This window comes from Lepidochelys kempii, chromosome 6, assembly GCF_965140285.1.
Source record: "Lepidochelys kempii isolate rLepKem1 chromosome 6, rLepKem1.hap1, whole genome shotgun sequence".
Lineage (NCBI taxonomy): Eukaryota > Metazoa > Chordata > Testudines > Cheloniidae > Lepidochelys > Lepidochelys kempii.
Window position 1 is genome coordinate 84,213,885 of NC_136385.1, and position 20,279 is coordinate 84,234,163.

A 20,279-nucleotide genomic window follows, 5' to 3' on the forward strand; every position below is an offset into this window, starting at 1 on the left:
ACTGTCTTTTGGATATAATCTTGAGGTCCCATCACCAGCTCAACCTCAATATTGCTCTTCCTTTCTCTCTACCCCCTTCACTGTTGCTGACATCACTACCATCCTTCCTATCATAGAAGCTCAAAAACCATGCTGCCACTCATGCTTGGGTGAAGCTGCCTGCAAACAGGTGTAAAATTAACTCATCTTCCCTCAAAATTCTCCTTAAAATTCTCTTTTGCTGAGGTCTATAAAATACATGATAACGGCTAGAGTGCTGGTGTGCTGAGACCACCGCCCATCACACTGACCAACGTTGTCTTATTGTTTCACTGTATCCATATATTGACTCTTGTCTTATATTTAGATTGTAAACTCTTTGCGACAGGGACTGTCTATTTGTTCTGTGTATGTACAGCACCCAGGAAAAAGGGGTCCTGGTACGTGATTGGGGCACTTACACACTACTATAATATATAGTATTTCTCCTTCCTCCTGTTGACTAAACTAAGCCAAGGCCCCAGAGTGCTTTGCAGCCAGGTCAAAGGCAAAACGGAAAAATCCAGCTTGCCAAGTTTTAGTTACGTTCATTGCTAAATGCTGTAGGGACAGGCATCAGATAAGGAAGGGACTTTATCAAGATTTGTGGAAAAAACTGAATATACTGAGAAAACAGCTCTCTCAAATGCAATTATTAACCAGGAAGGGAAATTGCCTTATTACTATCTACCAAAAAATAGATGCATTTAACTCACAAGGAAAATGTATTAATCAAATCACAGGATTTGTTTCTGTAGCTATCTGTATCTTTAAAATGTTATGTAACCAAAATAATAAAGTAGTTAGTAGTAAATAAGTAGAGTACATTATATTTAGAATGTTTTTTACTTATATTAAGCTGTCTAACCAAGCAGAAATGTGAAGAGCTAGATAAAGAGACATTCCAGAGGGACAAGACAAACATTTTATTAATGCCTAGGTAATGTCCTTTGTAACAAGCTATAGCTAGATAGGTCTAAAGTTTTGCTGACTTTTGGAATACTATGGCCAACCCAAGTTAAGAAACTGGTAACAATCTCTGTCCATTTTGCAAGGTCTGGGGCAGCCTTGCAAAAACTTTTTCGAAAACATGTCAAAGAAGAAAAATAAGAATATGTTACGTTTAAAGTAACACAAAAATGGTGAAAATCTCATCTATTCTAAACAACCCTAGTATATATAGAAGTAAAGCTCAGATTTTAAGACAGTCTGACTGCTGCCTTCCACATGGGTTGGTAAGGTATGTACTCTTCCTTGCTCTATCAAATGTTGACTAATAATATGATTAATAAAGTTAAGCCTAGCTATTTGACATATTTTATCACTGAATTAAATTAAACCCATAACAATCCACACATCCAAATTATTGCTAAATCTTGCCAATTTTTCCCCACCACCTTTCAAAAATCCAACACTTCATTTCTATTCTCATGGATAAAATTCTTCTCCAGACATTGGTTATCTTACACTAACTACTGAACCTCTTTTATGGCCTCCCCACTTCCCATCTCACTCTGCTATTCAATCCACAGTAGTAAAACTCATTTTCCCCATCTACCACTCAGATCATATCACTCCCCTCCCCTCTTCAAATCCCTCTGCTAGCTTCTGCTCCCCTTCTCCAGAAAGGTCAAGCTACTCTTCCCACACCTTCTAGGGCAGCTCTGCACAACACGACCCTATATATGTCATTACTCTCATTTCTTACTCCATTTCCACTCCATAAGACATTCCTGCCTCACCATTCTCTTTGGAGCTTTCCTCTAACCATCTTTGACCTTTTATGCGTTTCCCTATTCCCAGAACTCCCTATCACTCCTGCTGTGCATGTATATATTTTAAGATAGAGACATCCTCTGAGGTCATACAGTGCATTTTATCTGTATTTTTATTGTTAAACCTCAAAACCAGGACTGTCTCATCTATAATGGAATATATTGTGGAAAAGCCAGTTGCAGCTCCAAAGTTCAGGTTGAGTTGAGTTTGTACACTTAAAGCAAAGATTTACTTTTGTTACATATGAAAAATAGAGGGTATCCTCCCCAAACTTACAGCACTTACACTTTGAATGAATTTTCGGAGAATTCACAAGTAAATCCCATTAATTTAGGGGTTAAGATTAAAATAGGTCCCTCACGAAATTAAGCACTAACATACTTCCCCCCGCCCCCTCACTGATTTCAATAATGGAACAACACAAACTTTTCAAACTTCATATTTTAGTTTAAAAAAATCTTGTTCGTAGGCTACATTTAAACAATCCTTTTTATGGTTTAATGATTTTTCTTTTTGCATTTACTGTTCATAATTAAAATTTTGTCCTTCCGAAGACTGAAGAAAAGTTTCTATTTCAAAGAATTTCACAAAAAAATGTCCTCCTGCAACCATTGTGGGTTATTTTCAAGAAAATTTTATGCACAAGCCTCTGATGACAGAAACGTTTACTTATGAAAATAATGGCCAAAAATTACCATTAATCCTTAATATTTCTTTTTAAAAACTATTCATTGCACCAGTTTCTCAGAGAGGGGAGAATGAAAGCAGAAAGGATGTGAGGTGTGTATGTGCAGGGAAATGTATGGGGCTCAGGAAAGAGTAACAACTGGAGTGTACTCCAGTTGCTTTATGCAAATCTCATGAAACAAAGCTGCTGTAAAATCAGATTAATTGGCCAGTACGTTCTGGCTGATTTGAACCACTCCAGAGTAGCCAGGGGTTATAGGAGAAGCTGGCCATAAAATCAAATTAAAAAAAAAAAAATGTTAATACTTTATATCTTAAAGTGATTAGGAATGCCATATGGCAACATTCTCTAATTTTTTTGTTTAAACCAAGGAAATTCTCAAATGAGCCACACTGAAACCAAATATCAGGGGGTAGCCGTGTTAGTCTGTAACCACAAAAAAACAGAGTCCGGTGGCACCTTAAAGACTAACAGATTTATTTGGGCACAAGCTTTTGTGGGTTAGAACCAATTTCACTGGATGCATGGAATGAAAATTACAGATGCAGGCATTATTATACTGACACATGAAGAGAAGTGAGTTACCTCACAAGTGGAGAACCAGTGTTGACAGGGTCAATTCGATCTTATCGACTCCTTACTGAAACTAAAGTAACTCCAGAAACCTCACAGTTTAGAATAAATTTAACAGAAAAACAAACATGGTAACAAATGGAAATTCAGATAGAACAGCCAAGTTCTGCCCTGAGGCAACATGGAGAAGAAAAATCTAGTCTCTTCAAAAAAAAAAAAAAATCAGTTTAATTTACGACTACAAACATTCATCTCACTCCTATCATTTCTTATCTATCAGATGTCTGGATTTTTTTACATTTAGCCTCAACTTTGAATTTCTTGGGTTTATAATCCTCCATTTTTGGAAAATTACAACATCCTCAATGTATTTTACCTTAAATTCTGAAAAGTACTCTCTAGCTTACCTCCATTTTAATGCAGCTTTTTGTCTTGGGATAAATATTTTAGGTTTCAATTAGTTTCTCAGAAGTCAGCATCAAAGACAGAGACTTCATGTTCAACTACTGGGGCATGGGAAGAGACTCATTTACCTGACCCGCTCTACAGTCCAGTAGTGAAGGATTAAATCTCCCAGACTTTCACAGTAGCTCCTAACCAGTCATTCATTGTCAGGGCTGTGCTGAAATGAAACTGACCAGATCATTCTTTTCAAGCAACCAGGCGGTTTGGAGTAGAGGAGGGGAAAGGAAGAAGAGACTGAATGCAGAAGGAGACAAAAAGATCATAACTTATAGCACCCGAAGTGTAGTTTGGGCGAGCGGAGGTGAAGGTAACGGAAGAACGGACGCTATGAAGAATGCAGGGTCCACAAATTGCACTTTGATAGAAATTGCCCAGTGCACTCTCACCCCATCCATTCCCTAACTAGCCAGGGAGCAGGCACACTGGATCTTTCACGAAGGTGCTGCTCTTGGACCCTACTCATGCAGGTATCTCCTCCCATCTTTTATTTCAATCTTTCAATCTATTGTGTCAGGTAAGTTTTTTCAAGTTATGGTTCAAGTTAAAGAGAGCCAGGAGGACCACCAAAATCTTTCTAAAGAAATACAATTAAGTTATGCTAGAGGGCTACGCACTTGGTTACTTTGATAGACCAAGCTCCTTGCACATACCAGGGCTCCTTGCATTCCTTCACTGCCCAGCATAGGTTTCAGAGTAACAGCCGTGTTAGTCTGTATTCCCAAAAAGAAAAGGAGTACTTGTGGCACCTTAGAGACTCACCAATTTATTTGAGCATAAGCTTTCGTGAGCTACAGCTCACTTCATCAGATGCACCCTCCCATCCCTCTCTATTTTAAGGACTCCCTGCAGTGCCCCCCATCCCTCCTTCCTCATAACAATGACTCTGTGGGCCCCATTCTTTCCCCCATGCATGATGCTCTGTATCCACTCCCTATTTCCTCCTCTGCCCCCTGCCAGGGGCTCTATATCTCCCCCACAGCCCTTTCCACTGTCACGTTCCCCCCCATCACCATAGCAGGCCTCCACATGCCCAACATTCCCCCCTCCACATGCCCTCATTCTCAAGACCCCCATCCTCCTTATTTCTTTTATATCTGTCTGGGAAAATAAGTCATTTGGGGTGTCAACATTTTAAAAAACAGTAGATAAATGTCAATGACTTTACTTAAAATTAAAAAAACATTTTATTTAAATTTTCTTCTATTTAAATTAAATATTTTTTAAATCATGTATTTAAAATTAAATTTAAAGTTGATAACCTATGTTAAGGCCTAAATTTATTATAATTATTATATTTAATGTAAATGATTTTAAACAATAAGCAGCCGTTACAGGAACTCCTCACTTAAAGTCATCCCAGTTAATGCTGTTTCGTTGTTAATTAATTAGGGAACATGCTCATTTAAAGTTGAGCAATGCTCCACTCTTACATTGTTTGGCTGCCTGCTTTCTCCACAGCAGGCAGCCTCCCTATGCTCCCCCCCCGGCAAACGCCACGGATAGGCGCCTTTCCCCTCCTCACCCCCCGACTCCTGCCAGCGTTTAGGAGGCAGGAGGGAGGGAGTAGGAACAAGGACTCAGCACGCAGGCTCTCCCTCCCTCCCCTGCCTCCTGCCCATGGCAATCAGCTGGCTTGAGTATTCAGGAGGGAAAGGAGGGGAGCGAGGGGCAAGGAAGAAGCCTGCAAAGTAAAGGGGGATGAAGTGGGGGGAGGGGGGGAGAAGGAGAGAAAAGGCAGGTCAAGGGGGGGTTGGGGGAAGGGGTGGAGTGGGCGGGCTGAGGGTTGAGCCCCTCACCCCTGGTGCTTGCAGAGTAGGGGAAGCTGCCGCTGCTGCTGCGCAACGTGCTTCTCCTAGCCTACAGCATCTTCAGCCTCCTTGCCTGCCTCATTGTCTCCAGTGACTTAAGAGGATTTAAAGATGTAGTCCCCGCTATGAAGAAAGATATCCTCAGCTTGGCCAAGAAAGCAGGTTTTGATGAGGTGGAAGAAGCCGATGTTACACAACTTCTGCAATCACATGAAGAAGAGCTAACCAATGAAGATCTGATGCAACTAGAGGTGACGAGAGCAATGGAAGAAGAGGGCCAAGAAGTAGAACCACTAACCCATCGAAATTTGACTGCCAAACGTCTTTCTGAAGCTTTCCAAATGATTGAAGCTGGCTTGCAAATCTTGAGTGATGACGATCCTGACAGGGAACGCAGCTCCAAAGTGATTAGGGAAGCTGGTCATCTAATGACTTGCTATAAAGAAATTTACCAAGAAGAAAAAAGGAAAGCAAAACAACAATCTCAAGATGTGTTTTTTTGAGTTCAGAAAGTTCAACAAGAGGAGCAGCCGGACAATCCACCCTCTTCCAGTCTCTGACTCCAGAACCTCAACCAAAGTTCATACTCAGCAATGATTGTAGAATTAAATTGCTTGTTTAAAATTGTTTAAAATGTGTATAATGCCTTTTGTCTGGCAAAAAAAAAAAAATTCACTGGAGTCTAAACCCCCCATTTACATTAACTCTTATGGAGAAATTGGATTAGCTTAACATCTTTTCACTTGAAGTCGCATTTTTCAGGAGCATAACTACAATGTTAAGTGAGGAGTTCCTATACATGTTTACTGCTCACATTTTAAAGAAAAGTTAAACCTATGAACTGGTGAATCTATTATTAAAAACTAGATGCGAGAGGATGAGATCTACTAGTTCTTAAATCTTGAAGGACAGAAGGTACTAGAAACAATCAATTGCTTAAATAAATGTGTATACGTATAGTGTACACTCCTGAAAGCAAAAAGTACCACCAAATTTAGCCTAAAGGTTATATTTAGTTGCTAATCAATGTGTTTTAAAGGTTACCAATCAATGAGAAACAACCTTTCTTTAGGAAAATACCTAAAAAGCACAAATGTAAAACAATTAAAATTTGAATTTAGGTTTCCTTCTTGCTGATTTAAATCATGATTAAAACCGGTGATTTAAACTGCTTTGATTTAAAATCAATACATTCTGTTTTAAATTGTATTTGGAAGATGGGCAGATCTGAGAGGGGTGTGGTTGTAAGATAATATGGCTGCCATTAACCAGTTCTGTGATCAACAGACAATTACAGTGGTGGATGAAGCTGCTGGGTCTACTAACCAACAGTAAGGAACTGTGTGTGTTATTTCCATCTTGTGAATTTTCCCTATGCTAAGGGTGAGGGTTTTTGGGGGTTTTTTTTGGTAACTTTGAAGCTGAGTCTAGAGGGGAATCCTCTGTGTTTTAAATCTTTTTATTACCCTGTAAAGAGTACCTCCCATCCTGATTTTTGCAGGTGTGATTCTTCTACTTTTTTTTTTTTAAATAAAATTCTTCTTTTAAGAACCTAATTGATTTTCAGTGTCCTAAAAACCAAGGGGTTTTGTCTGTGCTCACATTATAACCAACGGGTTAGGATATTCTCAAGCCTCTCCAGGAAAGGGGGTGAAGGGGCTTGGTGGAATATTTTGGGGAAACAGGGACTCCAAGTGGCCCTTTTCCTGAATTTTTGTCTAAGTCACTTGGTGGTGGCAGCAATACCGTCCAATGACAAGGAAAGGATTTGTGCCTTGGGGAAGTTTTTAACCTAAGCTGGTAGAAATAAGCTTAGGGGGTCGTTCAGAGTGGGGGAGGGAACCCTGACAGGGATTGGTCCTGCTTTGAGCAGGGTGTTGGACTAGATGACCTCCTGAGGTCTCTTCCAACCCTAATCTTCTATGATCTTGATATTACAGTTCTGCCATGAATATAGGCCTCTGACAGGCACTACAGTGTAGCCAAACCTTGCTTCTGTAAGGCTTGTTAACAGAACATTTGTATATCTATAATGAGTGCATATTGTCTGTACAGGCTCAGTTCTCTTTAAATATAAGATGTGTTTCAGAGCCAAGCATCCTTCCTCAAAAAAGGCCATAGCTCCCTCAGACTAGGGCATGGGACTGGAGTTAGGAGACCTAGATTCTATTCCCAGCTCTGACACGGACCCGCTGTGTGACTTGAACAAATAATTGACCTCTCTGTCTCCATCTGTAAAATGAGGACACTAATCCTTCACACTCTTTTGTAAAGCATCTTGAGATCTACAGATAAAAAGCACTATGGGAGCTAAATAATCATAGTTGAGAAACTGATCTATTTATATGGAACAGGGGCTTTTGAGGGGATACGGGGAAACAGGCAGAATTAATATTGTTACATAACTACATGTCAACTCCTTTTAATGTCAAAATCTGAAGTAACACCTTAAAATGTTTTAGAATCACAAGAATGAAATCAGGATCTCTATGCGAAAGAATTCAACTATTCCATTAACAATAAAATGACCACCACATCTTTAGGACACTGAACAGTTTGTATGCTCACTCCAATGGTTCTACTGCAGAAATTCAGCAGATCTCCAAAAAGAGTAGTGAAATTGATTATGTTTATACATTTAAATAAAAGCAAGCTGTTTCAATTTTTCTGGCTTTAACTTCCAGCCATTGGTTCCTGTTATGCCATTCTCCACTAAAGAGCCCTCTAGTAATCGTTATTCTTCCTGTGAAGGTACAGATATGCTATTCAAGTCACTTCTCAATCGTTTAAAAAGCTAAACAGACTGAGCTCTAAGACACTCAATGAAAGACATTTTTCCATTTGTTGAGTAATTTTTTGTGGCCTCTCTCTTCATCCTCCCCAATTTGTCATCATCCTTTTTAAAATATGGACACCACAACTGGCCGCAGCATTCCAGTATTGACTCACCAATGCCATATACAGAGATAAAAATCACCTCCTTATTCCCACTCACTACTGCCCTTTTGTAGATCCAAAGGATTACGATAGTCCTTTTTTGCCACAGCACTACACTGGGAGCTCACGTTGACTTACTTATCCACTATAACTTCATAAAATCATAACAAATTTTAACTGAAAATTTTTACAACTGGCTACTCAAATCTTCCAAACTTTTACAGAACAGAGCTAATTTGGCACATAAAAAGTAACAGCTTCCCCAAATCTCCCAAGCACATATCATAAGGTTAATTACATAATGACCTAGTACCAGAAACAACTGCTTTTGTTGAGATTACAAGTATTTACACTGCCGGTGGCAGTGCAATAACTCAGGCACAAGGTACGCTAAAATTAAAAGTTCAAGATACATAGGTTAGAACTTCAATAAATATGTTCTAGAAGTAAAATATGATAGGACACATTTGTTTAAGTAATTCTGACAATAACTAGCTATCATTTTATTATTTGTTTTACAGTAGTACTGAGAGGTTACAACTGAGATCAAAGCCATAATGTGGGATATACTATACAAACACAATATAAAAGAGACAATCCCTGACATAAAAAGGGTACAGTTTAAAGACACAAGCCAGATGAAGAATGAAAGGGAAAACAGAGGCTCAGAGAGGTGAAGTGACTTGTCCAAAGTCGTAAATCCAGTCAGTACAAAAGCAGGGAATACATTATATTACATTACACTATACATGACTTTGCCATTATACATACACATTACTGGAATATTGGTATAGAAGGGCACAGCTTGCTCAGAAAGGGCAGGCAGGAAAAAAAGGGAAGAGATGTTGCCTTGTTTATCAAAGATGTATAGGAGATGGACTTGTTGAAAGTAAGTCCATCTTACTTAGAATAAAAGGGGTAAAAAAGAAGGGTGATGTTATGGTAGGTGTCTACTATAGGCTATGCAACCAGGAAGAAGAGGTGGATGAGGCTTGTTTTAAACTAACAAAATCATCCAAAGCATAGGACTTGGTAGTGACGGGGTACTTCAACTACCCAGACATCTGTTGGGAAAATAATATGGCAGGACACAGATTATCCAATAAGTTCTTGGAATGCATTGGAGATGATTTTTTTATTTCAGAAGGTGAAGAAAGCTACTAGGGCAGAGGCTGCTCTAGATTTGATTTTGACAAATAGGTAGGAACTGGTTGAGCATCTGAAAGTGAAAGGCAGCTTGTGTGAAACTGACCATGATATGGTAGAGTTCATGATAGTAAGGAATAATAGGAGGGAACACAGCAGAATAAAGACAATGGATTTCAAGAAGGCAGACTTTAGTAAACTCAGGTAGTTTGTAGGTAAGATCCATTGGGAAGCAAGTTTAAGGGGAAAAACAGTTCAAGAGAACTGGCAGTATTTTAGAGAGACATTATTAAAGGCACAAGAGCAATGATCTGAAACTCAAAACTGTCCTACAAAAAGTGGCAACTAGGTCAACTTAAAAAGGATGAATATAAACAAACACAAGCATGTAGGGACAAAATTAGAAAGGCCAAGGTACAAAACAAGATTAAACTAGCCAGAGACATAAAGGGTAACAATAAAACATTCTACAAATATATTAGAAGCAAGAGGAAGACCAAGGACAGGGTAGGCCTGTTACTCAATGAGGGGGAAAAAACAACAGAAAACGTGGAAATGGCAGAAGTGCTACATTGACTTTTTTGTTTCGGTTTTCACCAAAAAGGTTAGTAGAGATTGGATGTCTAATATAGTGACCCATGAACATGAAGTAGGATATGAGGGAAAAGTTAAAAATTACTTAAACAACTGAGATGTCTTCAAGTCACCAGGCTTAATAAAATAGCTCCTTGTGTATTCTAGGGCGTAACTGAGGAGATATCTGAACCATTAGCAATTATCTTTGAAAACTCATGGAAGACTGGAGAGATTCCATAGGATTTGAAGAGGGAAAATACAGTGCTGATCTATAAAAAGGGGAATAAGGACAAAGCAGGGAATTACAGACCAGTCATCTTAACTTCAGTATGCAGAAAGGTAATGGAGCAAATAATCAAGCAATCAATTTGCAAACACCTAGAACAGGGATTCTCAAACTTCACTGCACTGCAACCCCCTCCTGACAACAAAAATTACTACATGGCCTCAGAAGGGGAGACTGAAGCTGGAGCCTGCCCAAACCCCGCCATCCCGGGGGGGGGGGGGGGGGGGGGGGGGGGGAAGGAGGGCAGCAAAGCTGAAGCTCCAGGGCTTCAGCCCTGCGTGGGCTGAGCCCCGCCACCCAGGGCTGAAGCCCTCGGGTTTCAGCTTTAGCCCCAGGCTGCAGCAAATCTAACGCCAGCCCTGGCGACCCCATTACAATAGGGTTGCAACCCACTTTGGTGTTCCAACACACAGTTTGAGAACTGCTTACCTAGAAGACAATAAAGTGATAAGTAACAGTCAGCATGGATTTGTCAAGAACAATTCATGACAAACTAACCCAATAGCTTTTTTTGACAGGGTAACAAGCCTTGTAGATGTGGGGGAAGCGGTAGATGTGGTATAACTTGACTTCAGTAAGGTTTTTGATATAACCTCACATAACCTTCTCTAAACAAACCAGAGAAATACCACCTAGATGGAGCTACAACAAGGTGGGTGCATAACTGGTTGGAAAACCGTTCCTAGAGAATAGTTATCAGTGGTTCACAGTCAAGCTGGAAGGGCATACTGAGTGGAGACCTGCAGGTCCTGGGTCTGGTTCTGTTCAATATCTTCATCAATGATTTAGACAATGTGTATTACAGAAAGGGATATGAGGAGTACAGTGGATCACAAGCTAAATATGAGTCAACGGTGTATCACTTTTTTTTTTTTTTTAAACAATCTGGGATGTATTAGCTGGAGTGTTATAAGCAAGACATGAGAAGTAATTCTTCCACCCTACTCCGGGCTCATTAGGCCTCAGCTGGAGTACTCTGTCCAGTTCTGGGTGCCACATTTCAGGAAAGATGTGGACAAACTGGAGAAAGTTCAGAGGAGAGCAACAAAAATGATTAAAAGTCTAGAAAACATGACCCATGAGGAAAGATTGAAAAATTGTGTTTGTTTAGTCTGGAGAAGAGAAGACTGAGGGGGGACATGATAACCATTTTCAACTACGTAAAAGGTTGTTAGAAGAGGAGGGGAGAAAAATTGTTCTCGATAACTTCTGAGGATAGGACAAGAAGAAGTGGGCTTAGAGTGCAGGAAGAGAGGTTTAGGTTGGACATTAGAAAAACTTCCTAACCTGTCAGGGCAGTTAAGCACTGGAACAAATTGCCCAGAGAGGGTGTCACTGGAGGTTTTTAATAGGTTAGACCAGCAGTTCTCAAACTTTAATGTACCACAACCCCTTCTGACAACAAAAATCACTACATGACCCTGGGCAGGGGGCAGAACAAAAGGCGTGGGGAGGCTGGAGTCCAATCCTGAGACTGTGCCCCGCCACCCCGGGCTGAAGCCTTCAGGTTTCAGCCCCAGACTCCAGCAAGTCTAACCCTGGCCCCCACTTTGGGGTTCCGCCTACAGTTTGAGAACCACTGGGTTAGACAAACACCTATCAGGAATGGTCTAGTTATTATGTAGTGCCTGAGTGCAGAGGACTGGACTAAACGACTTCGAGGTCCCTTCCAGTCCTACACTTCTATGATTACACTTATATTACCATAGCACATAGGAGCCCTAGTTATGGACCAGAACCCTACAGTGCTAGGCACTGTATAAATACAAAACAAAAAGACAGTCCTTGCCCCAAAGAGCTTACAAGAGCATGAAGGAGCTTGTTTGAAAGTTTAACAAGAGGGTGACAGAAATTGGCATCAGGACTCTAGACCATGTTCACAGAAAGTAGTTCATACACACATACACATATATACATACTATTCCCAAGGAATTGACGTTACAAGGAAATAAGACCAACCTGAATGTGAAGTAAAGCTAAACATATGTATACATATGCTAAAATAAGAATACATATTTAATGTATAGCTTTAAGATCCCATTCAAGTCAATGGTAACACTGCCAATCACTAATGGCAGTGGAATCAAGTCCTTTATGAAAATAAAGCTAATTACGAAACAGCCAGCCAATTAAAGAGAGGCTATACTGTACACAATGTTTTAAAAAAGAAGTTCACAGGGCAAATAGGGGTGGAAAGATGGTCTTTGCAGTTCCCAATCTTGGCCCATTCCCCTGGCATAAGAGAACAGTCTCAATGTTGCTCATTTCAGTTATCAGAGGTAGTCAGGGATCATTAGGGTGCAAGAAAACTAACCAAGCCCTACTTCTGCCAGCCCAACTCCAGCCGTGTGGAAGCTGGGAAGAAGACAACACAGATGGTGATAAATCTACCCATCAATATAAGATATTCTCCCTATATGCTTCACGGCAACAGCAGCATTTTCTCTGTTTTCTCTTCCCAGGGCCTCATGACTTGCTAAGGGTTAGCCCTTTTCACTGCTTTACTGTAGTCTACTAGAATCCACACTAGCAACATTTGGACTAATCCTGAAAATAGATTAACAACTTTCAAGATGAGGCCTTAATAATAATAATAATAATAATAATAATAATAAAAAAAATGTCTGGTGTACATTTTTTGTAGCATCAATAGAGGTGCATGGGTGAAGGCAGGGGGGAACATTATGCTAGGGCATGAGTAAGCAAGACGTTTGGAACGAAAGCTCTTGAGCAGTTTAAGCCCGTCTGCACAATAGGACAAGCAGCCGAAGACACCAAGACAACGCTCTTCCAGCACAGGTACTGCTTTCGTCCTGTGCATTTAATACTTCCAATGGAAGGACTCACAAAGAGAAAAATGATCGTGTTGGCCTGAGTGCTGCATATTTGAAGCCTGCAGAATTTCCTTGGCCTCTCTCTTCATTGGTAAGGGAAAGAAGAACAGAGAATAACCCATCTCCCACAGCCTACTAATACACACAGAAGATGAAAAACAACCCACTCACACAGGGAAGATGCAATTTGTTTTTTATCTCCACCATAGTCTATGAGGAGAGGGTGAAAGAATTCTCTCAAGATGCCCAGTGAGAGGAATCTGAAGGCTAAGCAGGACTCACAGAGTATGTCTACACTGCAATGTCAGCCCATTCTTGAATCTAGGCGCAAGCCTAACCCCACTTACGTCGGCACTGCAATCACGTTAATGCAGGGCTCAGACCCAGAGTCCCAGTACCCTTCAGGGCTGGAGGATCCAAACCCTACTGCTTTGCAATGTAGATGCAACCATGCTTGACTCGGGTCCCAGGAGTCAGCTAGAAGTATCCCACAATTCCATGGGATAATTTCTTTAGTCCTCTCTATCCCAACAATCTCCAACCCACTATATTGAAAATGGAAGCCACCCCCATTTTGCAAACAGCAGCAGCTCAGGTCAAAGTTAACCCATTCTCTTCTGATCTGCTTCCTGGTAATGTGAAGGGTGAGCAGTAAAGTTTTCCCATAGTGCAACACAGTCCTCGAGCAGGGGTCTCAAACTCAAATGACCACAAGGGCCACATGAGGACGAGTGCATTGATCCGAGGGCCACATCAGACACCCCCCGTCATTGCCCCCAGCCCCGCCTCCACTCCACCCCTTCCATGAGGCCCCGCCCCTTCCCCGCCCCTTCCCACCCCTTCCCCGCCCCCATTCAAACCCCTTCCCCGAAGTCCCCACCCCAACTCCGCCCCCTCCCTGCCCCCAGGGGGTACAGGGTGCGGCAGGGGGCTAAGGGCAAGGAGTTGGGGTGCAAGGTGCAGGAGGGAGAGTGGGGTGTGGCAGAGGGTTGGGGTGCAGGTAGGGGGCTCAGGGCAGGGGGCTGGTGTGCAGGAGAGGTGTGGGGTGCGGGCTCTGGCCCAGCACCGCCTACCTAGAGCAGCTCCAGGGTGGCAGCAGCGTGCACCAGGGCCAGAGCAGGCTCCCTGCCTGCCTGCCTTGGCCCCACGCCGCTCCGGGAAGCGGCCAGAACCATGTCCCTGAGGCCCATGAGCGTGGGGGGGGGGAGAAGGGCACAGGGCTCCGTGCACTGCCTTGCCTATCCTCTAGGTACCTCCCCCGAAGCTCCCATTCGCCGCAGTTCCCCGTTCCCGGCCAATGGGAGCTGTGGGGGCGGTGCCTGGAAGCCAGGGCAACACACAGAGCCTTCTGCCCACCCCAGGCCGCAGGGACATTGTGCTGGCCGCTTCAGGGAGTGGCGTGGGGCTTATAGGCCCGGGGGGGCGGGGGAGGAGGCGCAGGCTGCTTGGAGAGGTGCAGAAAATAGCCCCACAGGCCTCATGCGGCCCGCGTGTTTGAGACCCCTGTCCTAGAACTAGAACAGCCACATTTTGGGGGAATGCACTAGGGACTCTGGGATATGGTTATTTGGATTTGGGTCTGTGCACTGTAGTGTGGATGCCAGAGCCCTAGGTTCGAGCACAGGTTAGAAAAGTCTTAACAGAGTTAAAAATGTAGACAGTCAAGCCAAGGGTTCCCTAACATGGGTCAGCTGACTTGAGTCCCACCAACCCTGGGCTTACATTACAGTATAGACATACCCTCAAATACATGACTCAGAGCGTGTTTGTGAAGTGACTGAGTACTCACATGGCGAGACTGAGGGACGGGTGGATACATGGTGGAAGCAAAGGGTGACAGAGAGGTATGTATTACTGCTGTACATGATTTTCTTAGCAACCAGAGAAATTTACAAGTTAAGGGACACCCAAACCTTCGCCTACCATGCACATTCTTTCTTACGCCCTTTTTTATACAGGGGAATTAACTGGCACAGCTATTCTGATATAACTGTTCCAGTATAAAAGTGATTTTATTCCAGAAAAATGACTCCACTCTGTAACTTTATTCTGGAACAATACTCACAAGGGAGCTACACTAGAATAGCTTGCCTGTCAATTTCCTTGTGCAGATAAGCTTAGTTATCCAATTACCATTAAAGGAGTCCATACCTCAGACTATACACGGTGAGAAATTCATTTTTTAAAGTGAACATTGTTAGAGAACAACTAAAAACAATTCAAAAACCAAATAAGCTGGTAAAGCAAAGAAGAAAGAAGGTTAAGGGAGCCGATGAAAACAGGAACAGCAGGGCCCCACAATGTCAAAACCTTATTGTCATCCTAAAAATCTATACTTAGGAACCAAGGAATAAATCACAGAATATTAATAGTACATCTGTGTAAGCTGCAGAACCATCACCATCTAAAGCCTGCTTATTCTAATTATCTTCAAATGCGTCAAGTTTCACACTTCTCATTTTTGTACTTGTCTCTAATGACAAATTCCTGTGAAAGAGCTACCATTAATGACTCCTCACTGATGGTTAAATACTTCCCAACACAGGTTACTCCTACATGAAGTGGTGGAAACTCCATGAATTTCACCCAAGTGTCCTGATAATGCTGCCATTAGGGAGACAGGATTTGCCCAGAGACACACAGGAAGTCAGGCATTCTAGTCCTTATCGAGCAGGTTCCTAGGGAGGGTTGGCAATTTCCCTGAGAAAACTAGATTAGGACAGGGTGCAGGTAAATACTGGCTTAAAAACAGTTCAAACCAGGAAACGGGGGAAAATAACTGCATCAGTGTCCAGCAAGTTCAACAAACATAGAATGAATCTTTTCAAACTTTGGATACATCCATTCAAAATTGAGGTATAGGTTCAGTCTATCCACTACATCAAAGCTGGTCTTTTGCCAGAATGCTGCATGGCCAAATGGACCTGGCCTGGTAGCCTACAATTCTGCATTACTATCATTTTCATATAACTGAATTTTTTTTTTTTTTACTTTTTTTTATAGAATATTAAAAACAAACAAGTCATACGTATCACTTCCTTGAGAAAATACTGAACCAAAATAGACATTCCCATGTTCAGTATTATAATTTCATATTAGTATGACACCCACCACAGATTTAAGTTTTTATTTGTACAACCCTAAATTATTCTATGAATCTACTGCCTTATGTAACCACAACTTGAATATGTAACTAAAACTAAGTGTAATATGGTATGCATTAATGAAACAGTTTTTAAAGCAGAAAATGCTGTGAACAGGGATTAACTAGTTTTTCCATAATTTTACCTGGTAAAAACCTCCTCTGGTAAATACTATGCCATCACTGTTCCCAAAGGTCTTTCTGACAGAGGCCATTGGCCTCTGGCTTTGCTGGTAACAGAACTTCTGCAAAATCCATGATGACAGGGGCTTCACTTACTAAGACTATCCAAAAAAACAAAAACTCTCAATTGGGTATTCCAAACTGTGCATGTCCACATAATTTGCGCTGGTCTCCCCCATAGATTTGGGGGAAAGTAATACTAATATTAAATAAAAGCTTGTATTTTCCTGTAACTCTCTTATACCAAAAACATAGTAGCGGCTACGTGTAGTACTATTTATAAAAAAAAATAATGGTTCCTTAAGGAGATTTCAATCTTTTAAGAACAATGCATTTTAACCTGGAATTTCAAATTTGGTAAAACATTACTACATATGGGTTGTGCTTTGTCATATCAACTATAATATAACATGTAATGGTTAGTGTGGATAAGTTAAGCATTGAGGATGACTGCATTACTCTCAAATGCTGGTGAACACAGGTACTTTCAAACAATGACATAAAAATAAATGATCTTTATGCAATTTGCTTCAGCCTAGGTTTGCCACTGTTTAAATTTTTCTCTCTCTTTTTCTAAACACAGCATTAAAAGTTATTATAATCTTACGTTCCCGATTTTAGAAGAGACATTAACTCTTAGCTACACAACCAATTAAGTAAATTAGTTAGAAACATAAGCAATGTCAGCTATATACCATCTCAAACAGCAATCTTATCAAATATATAAAGCTTAGCTTTAATATACTGTGTGCATCTCATAATTGTGTTCCTACTTACAACTATCACAAGTATTGTGTGAGAATTCACCCCATAAAAGAAGTTAAAATAAATCCCACAGTACACAAACCAGACCGTTTAGTTCTGCTGTATAAACAGAAATAGTTGTTGAAGAGCATCTCAATTATATTTCAAAAGCTTACACATTTAAGTGCTATTTTATTGGTCAGTGATACTGCACCTTCTACATTCCTCACTACTTCCTGTATCTCCCATGTTGCCTCAAAAGAATGAAGTTATTCACTTGCCAAAAGGTATTAAAACATATATTAAACACAGTAAGTGAAGATGTCTTCCCTACTACAAGATTTTTCTCTGCCCATAAAAGGTACCAGCTTTCCCGATAGCATCTCCTTGTTCAACTTTGTAACAGACCAGAGACAGGTGTGTGCAACAACATATTACAGCAAGTAATTATTGCCACACTTTGCAAGTGTTGAAACATGCTGTTGCAATACTAGGTATCTGCACTCTGAAACTAAAAGTCATCCAACTCATCATATAAAATTTTACACACATACAATCCACACACACACCCAGAACAGATTACCCAGAGTTTATATATATGTATATATATATACACATATATATATACACACACACACAAAAATTAGCAATTATTTAAAATGTTCATCTCTTTTAACTTGGTTTGAAAGATGTGTCCTGTTACAGTTTAAAAAAATATACATCCCATTGTTAGCACATTAAAATTTCACAATGCAGTCTTTATTAAGTTCCCAGCATTCATAATTTTATAACCCTTTCAGTAATGAATGCTTTGTTAAAAAGGTGCATCTATATAACTGATTATATGCAAGCAAAATCCAGTTTTCCTTTTAATCAACTTAGCAACCAAATTTGCATGCTACACAGCTGAAAAATAATTAAAAAGGTTATATTTCTGGGAACATTTTGTTATCATGTATCTGGATTTGTAAATGGACATTTTGCAACTAACGTATGAACTGAACTCAGTACTGCAAAAGTCATGTCAGAAAAATAAACACATTAACCAGAACAATGGTTATCATTCTGGAGCACTGAACTGTATGCATTCTGATAAATAAAAGTATTTAGTGTATAAAATATTTCTCATTCATTCCTTATGCTTTATAAAACTATCAGAAGTACAGGCTACAATTAGTTGTATTTTTTTCTTGTAAGATCTTCTCAACTAAATTTGAAAATTAAAAGCCCAAGAGGAATTTAATTTAATTTTACAGTTGTATTGCTTTTTTTCTTTCTAAAGTCAAACTGACTAACAGCTAGACCCCAATTCTACATAAGCAGATCAGCTTGCAAACCCTTGTGTTCATGTGGAGCCCCACTGATTTCAACAGGTGCCTATGTGGATCAGATTGCATGACTACAGCCTTGGATTGTACATGTTTTTTTCATCCCTCTTCCCTATGACACAGCTTTGTCTCTCTTCCCTCCCAGACCCTCACTTCCTTCAGTATATCTTCATCTTTTCCCTCTCCAATATCTCCAACACTTAAATAAATAAAATAAAATAAAAACCACTGTTTCGTTAAGTGAAGGAGGGGACATATTCCCAGAGGCACAGATTTCTCATCTCAGACATCTTACATCCTCTGGTCAAGGGTTTGATATAATTCCATCTGCAGTCCATCAACACTAGTTAGCCAAAGGGGACTGAGTATAGTGCAAGAGACTGAACTTTGTCCCAACCTAATATCCATCCATATCAAATTCATTCTCTGGAAAGGGCAGAATTACATTTTTAATTACGGTCTATGGTTACAGCTGAAGTTATATACTCCCCTTAACCCACAGCAGATGTCCAGTTAATAACACTGGGACATTTGCACACTTATTGAAGACAGAATATGGTCCTTATATAGAAACTACTAACATTGTTAATGAAGCTTCTGAGGTATTCAGGATACTTTTAGGATGAACTCCATTTCTCCCATTTACTTTGACATTTATACATGCAAGCACCCAACTTACATGTACAATTGCAGTACCTCCATGCACAAATTAGATGTATAAATGCACCTAAATTATCTGAAATTATGGCATTTAAAACATTATCCACCAGTAAGCTTCAGAGTTAACTCTTCATTTAAATTAATGAGGTGGCTCAGTCCCCTCAGTGCTGTTTAACGCTGAAGCCCGATCTACATTACAGAGTTAGGTTGACGCTAGGCAACTTACATTGACCTAACTATTGAAGCGTCTACATTAAAATTTCGCTCCCGCCAACATAACTGCCCTGCTACACCGACTTAACTCTACCTCCAAAAGAGGCGCAATCAACGTTGATGTAGTTAGATCGATGCAGTCTCAGGGTAGACACTGTATTGCTTATAATCAACTGTTTCAGGCTTTCAAAAGCCATTCCACAATGCCCCATGCTGACAGTATAATCAGTACAAGCGCTCCTGGTCAGATCGCACGCTGCCAACACAAGGAGCAAAGCGCAGACACGCACAAACAATGTAATTACTGCGGCAGCTGTATGCCGACATAAGTTAGTTTGACTTAATTTTGTAGTATAAACATGGCCTAAGACAGTACAACATTGTTTCACCTCCAAAGAGTTGTGACCAAATACCAGAGAGTTATTGTATGAAATATAATGACTGAAAAAATTTTTTTTAAATTAAAAAACTTTTATTCTACAGAACACTTATCCAGTAGCCATGCAATCAAGTGGGCCAGAAGTTTTATATCTTCATATTACATTAACAAAAAAAAGTGGGGTAGCACTGTTAGTCTCCTCTCTGTTTGCATGTCCCCATTATCTGTCACTTGCAGAGCACCCTCAGCAGATGGGGAAGACCATCCCTTTGCCTCTATTTATACAACAGAACATGAAACAAAGAGCATATTAATTTCATTTTGCTGGTGAGAAAGTTCCTGGATTCCCCAGAAACACAAAGAATTACAGTAAATTCAACCAACTACACAGATAGTATGTGCCAATCTTATGGCGTCATTTGGTTTTAATTTATTTTTATAAAGTGCCATTTGCAAAGGATCACTAATATTAAGTTAACTGAAGTGGGAAGGAACCACTAAACTGAAAAACACTAAAAAAAAG

General features: G+C 40.4%; 1 protein-coding gene across 7 annotated transcripts in view; it reads right to left on the bottom strand.

Annotated features, from left to right (window-relative positions):
• Window positions 1-20,279, bottom strand: part of STRN3 (striatin 3) — a 95,521-nt gene that overhangs the window by 71,270 nt on the left and 3,972 nt on the right. The window contains exon 1 of one of the 7 annotated variants that reach the window (XM_073348949.1): window positions 5,627-5,651. The exons of 5 other annotated variants lie outside the window; for them this stretch is intronic. The gene's annotated coding sequence lies outside the window, so the exon portion shown is untranslated. Of the gene's footprint in view, window positions 1-3,588; window positions 3,749-5,626; window positions 5,652-20,279 lie in introns of those variants that run through there. One more of the 7 variants, XM_073348947.2, reaches the window with a different exon arrangement.